General features: G+C 45.6%; 1 pseudogene; it reads left to right on the top strand.

The window, feature by feature from the left end:
* The first annotated feature begins 1922 nt into the window (after window positions 1-1922).
* On the top strand, window positions 1923-4071 carry LOC121454783 (annotated as a pseudogene).
* The last annotated feature ends 3118 nt before the right edge of the window (window positions 4072-7189 follow it).

Here is a 7189-nt window from a genome sequence, read left to right as displayed (position 1 = left end):
GTTGAGTATGACCTTAAGTGTCTTTTGGCCATTTGAACTTCTTCTGTTGAGAATTCTCTGTTCAGCTCAGTGCCCCATTTTATAATTGGGAAGAAGGAATCTTTTTAAATTTGTTGCTGTCTCCTTGATAATTGAATTGTTCATGTATGTAACTTTTCTAGAGAAGTTGGTTCTATCAAGCTGTTTGGCAGTGATAGCCACATCTTTATCCATACTGGGCCTCTGACAGCTGGTTTATCTGCTAATGAGAAGGGGGTGTAAAGTCTACTGCTAAAGTCATGGTTATTTCTTCTAGTTCTTTCTTTTTTTTTAAATATTTATTTATTTATTATGTATACAATATTCTGTGTGTATGTCTGAAGGCCAGAAGAGGGCACCGGACCTCATTACAGATGGTTGTGAGCCACCATGTGGTTTCTGGGAATTGAACTCAGGACCTTTGGAAGAGCAGGCAATGCTCTTAACTTCTGAGCCATCTCTCCAGCCCCGTTCTTTCTTTTTTTAATTGGTTTTTCAAGACAGGGTTTCTCTGTGTAGTCCTGGCTGTCCTGGAACTCACTCTGTAGCCCAGGCTGGCCTCGAACTCATAGAGCTTCATCTGCCTCTGCCTCCTGAGTACTGGGGTTAAAGTCGTGTTCCACCACTGCTGTCCAGCCTCCTCGTTCTTTCTGTCCTTGCATTCTTTTTGTCTTTGCTGTTTCTAGTCATTGTGCGTGTCTGTCGTGGGAGGGTATAAGCAAGTGAGTCTGTGCGGCCAGAGGCGTTGGATCCCTGAAGCTGTGCTCACAGGAGTTGGGAGTCACCTGATGTTGGTGCTAGAAACTGAACTTAGGTTCTTCAGGAGGGCAGTGCGTTTTCTTAACTACGGACCATATCTTCAGCATATGTATGTATGTATGTATGTGTATGTATGTATGAATGCATGCATGCATGTATGTATGTATGTTTTTTTTATTTCCACCTGTTTATTGGGGACAATGGGGGCAGGGCCTCTTCCATCTGTGGAAGTATTCACACATTCTTCAGCCATTCCAGGCCTGGGCCCCGGAGGTCCCGGGAGTGGCTGGCACATCAGGCACGTTGCCATTATCTCTCACAGGCACGGAGTAATTGTAGGGTGTGGCTGGTTTGATCATGGGGGCACACTTGGTGTCAAGGCATAATTATAGTGAGGTTCCCAGGGGCGGTGGACACCATAAGCACTGGTTCCTTTGCCCAGGCATTTCTGAGAAAGCAGGAGAATGTCCCATCTATCTTGGTCTCTCAGATCCTATGTTTTTAAACAAAAGGGTCTCAACATGTAGCCCTGGCTGGCCTGGAACTCACAGAGATCTGCCTGTCTGCCCCGAATGCTGCAATGAAAAGGGTGTGTGTCACACCCAGACACTTGTATGCATTTTGAAGTTTGTTATGTCCTCTCAATAAGTCAGCTTTTTCACACCCGGTCACACTCTTTACCCTAACATGTACTTGGTCTAATATTAAAATATCCATTGTAGATCTTTTGACAAATGCTAATATGGTTTGTTCTTTTTCCATTTTATCTTTAACCAATTTGGTTTTCATATTTAAAGTTCATTTCTTACATAGTATACAGGTAGGTCATTTACAAATATTTATGGATTTCTGTTTTGTGTATATGGATGTTTTGTCCGCACATATGGCTAAGAATTGTTTGTGTGCAGTGCCTTCAGAGGCCAGAAAAAGCCACTGGATCTCACAAATATTTACAGATATTTATGAGCTGCCATGTGGGTGCTGGGAATCAATCCCAGGTCCTCTGTCAGAACAACCAATGCTCCCTGGGTCACTTTAAAGAATACATTTTAGACTGAGGGTATATCTGTTGCTCTGGTCCTCTGCCTTTCCCAAGCAACCAATGAGCTGAAAACAACCACTCCACATGCCAGCATAGCTTCCGAATGTCAAGTATGGTGTCCTACTGGATGTTCAATTCTGCAAGGAACCGAATTGCTATATTACAAGGAGGTAGACGCTTATACTCAAGGGGTGCCTCAAATAGGAGTCAACTGAAATGGAGGCTTTCATCTTTGACTCTAAAGACCAGTATTCTATGTGGTAGCTTTGCTCTGCAGAAAGCCTATGGGCACACATCAACCGAGGAAGAGGATTTCCACCTACAGCTTAGCCCTGAACAGGTCAATGACATGTTTCGAGCTGGCCTCTTCTCCTTTTTTTTTTAAATATTTATTTATTTATTTATTATGTATACAATATTCTGTCTGTGTGTATGTCTGCAGGCCAGAAGAGGGCACCAGACCTCAGATGGTTGTGAGCCATCATGTGGTTGCTGGGAATTGAACTCAGGACCTTTGGAAGAGCAGGCAATGCTCTTAACCCCTGAGCCATCTCTCCAGCCCTCTCACAAGGTTCTTGATTCCAACACTGGAGTTCCACATTCAGTGTTAAGGTTTGAGAGCAACCAGCTGGCTGCCAATTCCCCAGTGGAGGATAAGTATTTTTTTGAGTCGAACCTCTCCGCTGACGCAAATCAGTCTGAATTAAAAGATGACCATGTTTAATAGATAATAATACTCCTGGGTGGCCCCCAGGAAAACATGGAGAGGGGAAGAGAGAGAAGGGGAGACCATGGGAAACCTGGAGATCATGTGTTCATTCTCTGGGGGGGGTCAGTTTAAATAGCCTGTGGGAGTGGTCTTGATCCTCCCTGGGGAGGGGGTCACTGTTTGGCGGGCTTCCTCAGAGGTGGAGTTTGGACTGAGGCAACTCTCAGGGGAGAGAGCTTATGCCAGAGGCTGGCATGAAGCCCCTAGCTGAATATTCCAGACTTTTTGTGTAAAGGGAGCCGAGGTGACATTTCCGACCAAACAAAGGGCCAACAAGGTGTAGCTTCCCACATGTAAACCAACAGACTGATGACTAGGCATTTTTGATGGCCATGGTGGCCATGCATGTGCCCAAGCGGTGAGTGAGGGACTCTTCTACTACATGGCAGTGTCCCTGATGTCCCACCAAACCTCAGAGCAGACGGAGGATGCAATGGAAAACGGGAAGCCTTTGCTGCCTATCCTTCATGGCTCAAGCATCCTGGGGATAGTATTTATAAGGATGCCACCTCCGTACACCTGAACCACCTCTGAGACTATTGGCAGGAACTTCTTGACTTGCATATGGAAATGGGGTTGAGCATTGAAGAAGCATTGATGTACTCCTTCCAGAGACTGGATTCAGACATCTCACTAGAAGCTCAGGCTCCCCTGGAAGACTTATCCCTCCAGGTTGCTTTTTCTGGTCCAACAGCTTGCATGGCCCCAGCATGTAGTAAATGCTGGTGACTGCCGGGCTATCCTTGGTGTCCAGAAGACAATCGTGTGTGGTCCTGTTTACCTCTTACCTGTGACCACAATGCTTGGAATGAGGCTGAGCTATCCCTGCTTAAGAGAGAACACCCTGAGTCTGAGAACATGATATCATCATAGATGATAGGCTGCTGGGTGTCCTCACACCCTGCAGGGCTTTTGGGGATGTCCGGCTCAAGTGGAGTAAAGAGTTGCTGCGTAGTGTCCTAGGGAGTCCCTCAGCATCTACCATTTCACACCGCCCCACTACTACACCCCACCCTGTCTGACTGCCAAGCCTGAGGGCCCCAAGGTGAGTTCCTTGTGCTGGCCTCAGATGGTCTGTGGGACAAGCCGGGCAATGAGGATGTGGTAAGACTGGTGGTGGGCACCTGTCCAAGGGTGGTTGCCATAGCCTCACCTGAACCAAAGATGGGCCAACCTGGGGCTCATGCAGAGTCTGCTGCTGCAGAGGAAAACCAGTGATCTCCATATAGCTGACCAAAATGCAGCCGCGCATCTGATCAGACACGCCATCGGGAGCAACAAGCATGGGGAGATGGAGCCAGAGGGACTGGCCGCCATGCTGACGTTACCAGGAGATGTAACCAGGATGTATCGGGATGATATCACTGTCATGGTGGTGGTTTTTAACTCAGAGTCGACTGATACATACTATAAGGAGAGTCTCACCCTGTTGCCAAGGCTAACACGAATACTCTTTAAAACATTTTCACTTAGTCCTAAGTAGCAATTCAAACCTTATTAAAGAATAGGCAGGGGCTGGAGAGATGGCTCAGTGGTTAAGAGCATTGCCTGCTCTTCCAAAGGTCCTGAGTTCAATTCCCGGCAACCACATGGTGGCTCACAACCATCTGTAATGAGGTCTGGTGCCCTCTTCTGGCCTGCAGACATACATGCAGACAGATTATTATATACATAATGAATAAATAAATAAGTATATAAATATTTAAAAAAAAAAGAATAGGCAGATACATTTTGCTGAGTAATTGACTAACAAGGTAAGGAAACCCAGCCTCAGTGAAAAAGCATTGACTGAGATTTTGTCCCTATGTGCACTGGTCAATTCTTCTATGCAGCAGACGGAGAATAAAGACTAAAACTGGTTTAGAAAAAAAAAAAAACACTTTATCCAGCTAAGCAGTGGTGGTGCACGCCTTTAATCTCAGCACTCAGGAGGGCAGAGGCAGGTGGATCTCTGTAAGTTCGAGGTCAGTCTGTTCTACAGAGTGAGTTCAAGGACAGCCTGGGATATCACACAGGAAAACCCTGTCTTGAAAAAGCAAAACCAAACCAAACCAACAACAAAAGCCCTCTAAGGCCAGTTTGGTTTACATATTGAGTTCCAGGTCAGCCAAGAATACATAGTGAGGTTCGGTCTCCAAAAACAACAACAACAACAAAAAACTAAAACAAAAATTAAAACAAAACACCCCCCAAAGTTAGAGTCATATCTACCACTATCACCTACCTCACCCTCCGTTGGCGAAATGAACTTTAGGGCTTCACCCATGGTAGGTAAATCCTGACCACTGAGCTGTACTCTCAGCCTGAGTCGTTCTCTGTCTGTCTGTCTGTCTGTCTGTCTGTCTGTCTCTGTCTGTCTCTCTCTCTGATGTGGCAGGTGGTTTGTTTGTATGCAGGTCTATGTGCCACATGTGTGCCTGGTGCCTGAGGAGACCAGAAGAGGCTATCAGATCCTGTATCTGGAGCTATAGAAGCCTATGAGCCACCATGTGGGTGCTGGGAATCAAACTCAAGTCCTCTAGAAGAGCAACCAGTGCTCTTATCACTGAGTCATCTCTCCAGCCTTGTTCGTTTTCGTTTTAAGATTTAATATTAGCTGTGTGGTGGTGGCACATACCTTTAATCCCAGGACTTGGGAGTCAGAGACAGGTGGATCTCTGTGAGTTCGAGGCCAGCCTGGTCCACAGAGTGAGTTCTAGGACAGGCTCCAAAACTACAGAGAAACCTTGTCTCGAGAAACAAAAAAGAAAAATAAAATAAAACAAAAAGATTTAATATTCATACATGTATATAATGTGCTTGGATCAGATCCACCTCCGTCCCTTCCTCTCTAGTTCCTTTTTTATTAATCAACCACTACTTTTCTCTACTAAATTTATGTGTGTTTCTCTTTTCAAATATCCACTGAGTGTATTTAGTCTCTCCTGTATGTGCAATGGTTATAGGACCATCTGCCTGAGCACAGGGAGACTATCTGGGCCTGAACCACTGAAGAAAACTGACCTTCCCACTCCAGCAGACACCTCCTGGGGGTGGAGTTTAGGAGACCCTGTCGGGGTCCAGCCCCAACATAAAACATTTCCCATACCAGCATAGAGGCATGGGAATATTGAAGACACAGTTCACAGGATAGTATCGGAAGGAGTTTCAGTGATCATTCAAATCCTGACAATGTTATTTTCCAAACATCTTTTATATCAAATGTAAACTAAAAAGTAACTTAATAAAACTTCATTAACATTCTGTTTTCTAGGTGGGGGAGGATGACTTAGGTCACATCTTGTCTAGGCCTATTTTGTCACAGAGACTGAAAACACCTCTTCCCCAGGTGACCTCCTAATGAACAACATTAGCATATTCTGGTATAGGGGACCATGACACACACGAGTGGGTAAGCACAAAAGTCAATCTAAAAAAAAGAAATCAAAGGAGCCTGGCAATGCTTCCTCCAATACCCATAGACTGTTTAAGAAAACCCCCAAGAGTTGGCATGAGAATCACTCTCTTAGGTGTTGGTCTGCTTTATCCAAGAGATAAAAACATAGGCCATTTCTGTGCCATTGATTGCTTCCTGAGGTTAAGGTCAGTCCTTATTGCTGAAGACACTGTGCGCTTCTGACGCAGGGCCCAGAGGATCCAAGCTGAACCTGCCTTAAAGTCTCCTTTCTGAGCTTTCATGGCATCAGAAGGCACCACGCAAACTTCCAATGGAGAGAAGCAGTCAACGTCATACCCAGCCGTTATGGGTATGAACCAATGGCCATCATGGCACGATAACCCCAAGAGTGCAATAGTGGCACACACGCCTTCTTGGTAACCAACAGCTCTCTAAGCAGACTTCAGGCCCTTACCACAAGGATGACACCAACAGACACGCTAAAGTGGAAACCTAGCCAGCTGACCAGGGCTGGTGAAGTCACGGATCTTAGTGGAGAACCCACCACTGTCACTTGACTAAAGCAGCACAGTCCCCAACCACATTCTAAATATGTGTCCTTATGCCACAGATAAGGGTCGTCCCTGTCTTTGAAACAGACGGCGTCCATTACAGAAAACCACAGCCAATCAAAATGTAGACTAAAATGTAACATCTAAAACACAGCTCCTGCACCTGAGGCTCAAGGGTCACTGTGGAAGAGGGCCGGGAAGACTGTAAGAGCCAGATCAGAAAGTCTGCCATGAGATTGCCTGGTCTAATAGCGAATTTCAGGACAGTCAGGGCTATACAGAGGGATCCTGTCGATAGTTAGATAGATAGATAGATAGATAGATAGATAGATAAAAAATAAGGAAATGTCAGAGAGACTATACCCTGAAGCACGAAGCCTCACCAACAGGTCTGTCTACATAAGTCCTAATCAAGGATGACACTAACAGACACGCTAAAGTGGAAGAGGGCAAGCCCAGGGGCCTTACAGAGACTTTCAGGCGACTAAGAAGGCTGAGAATGGGAGAAATAGTCCCTCCTGGGGAAGAGGGAGCCAACTGATTATCCAACACCGAATGGTCAGCCAGTAGCATACACACCAGTAACATTATGCAGACGGAACAGGTTGTATTATACATTTAGGGTCATGAATTTGACAGAGAGCAAGGGTGGG

Source organism: Microtus oregoni, unplaced genomic scaffold, assembly GCF_018167655.1.
Source record: "Microtus oregoni isolate MIOR12 unplaced genomic scaffold, Mior012 000012F_ref0000307, whole genome shotgun sequence".
Classification (NCBI taxonomy): Eukaryota; Metazoa; Chordata; class Mammalia; order Rodentia; family Cricetidae; genus Microtus; species Microtus oregoni.
Note: the sequence above shows the minus strand (reverse complement) of the source record. Positions and strands in the feature narration are given on the sequence as shown.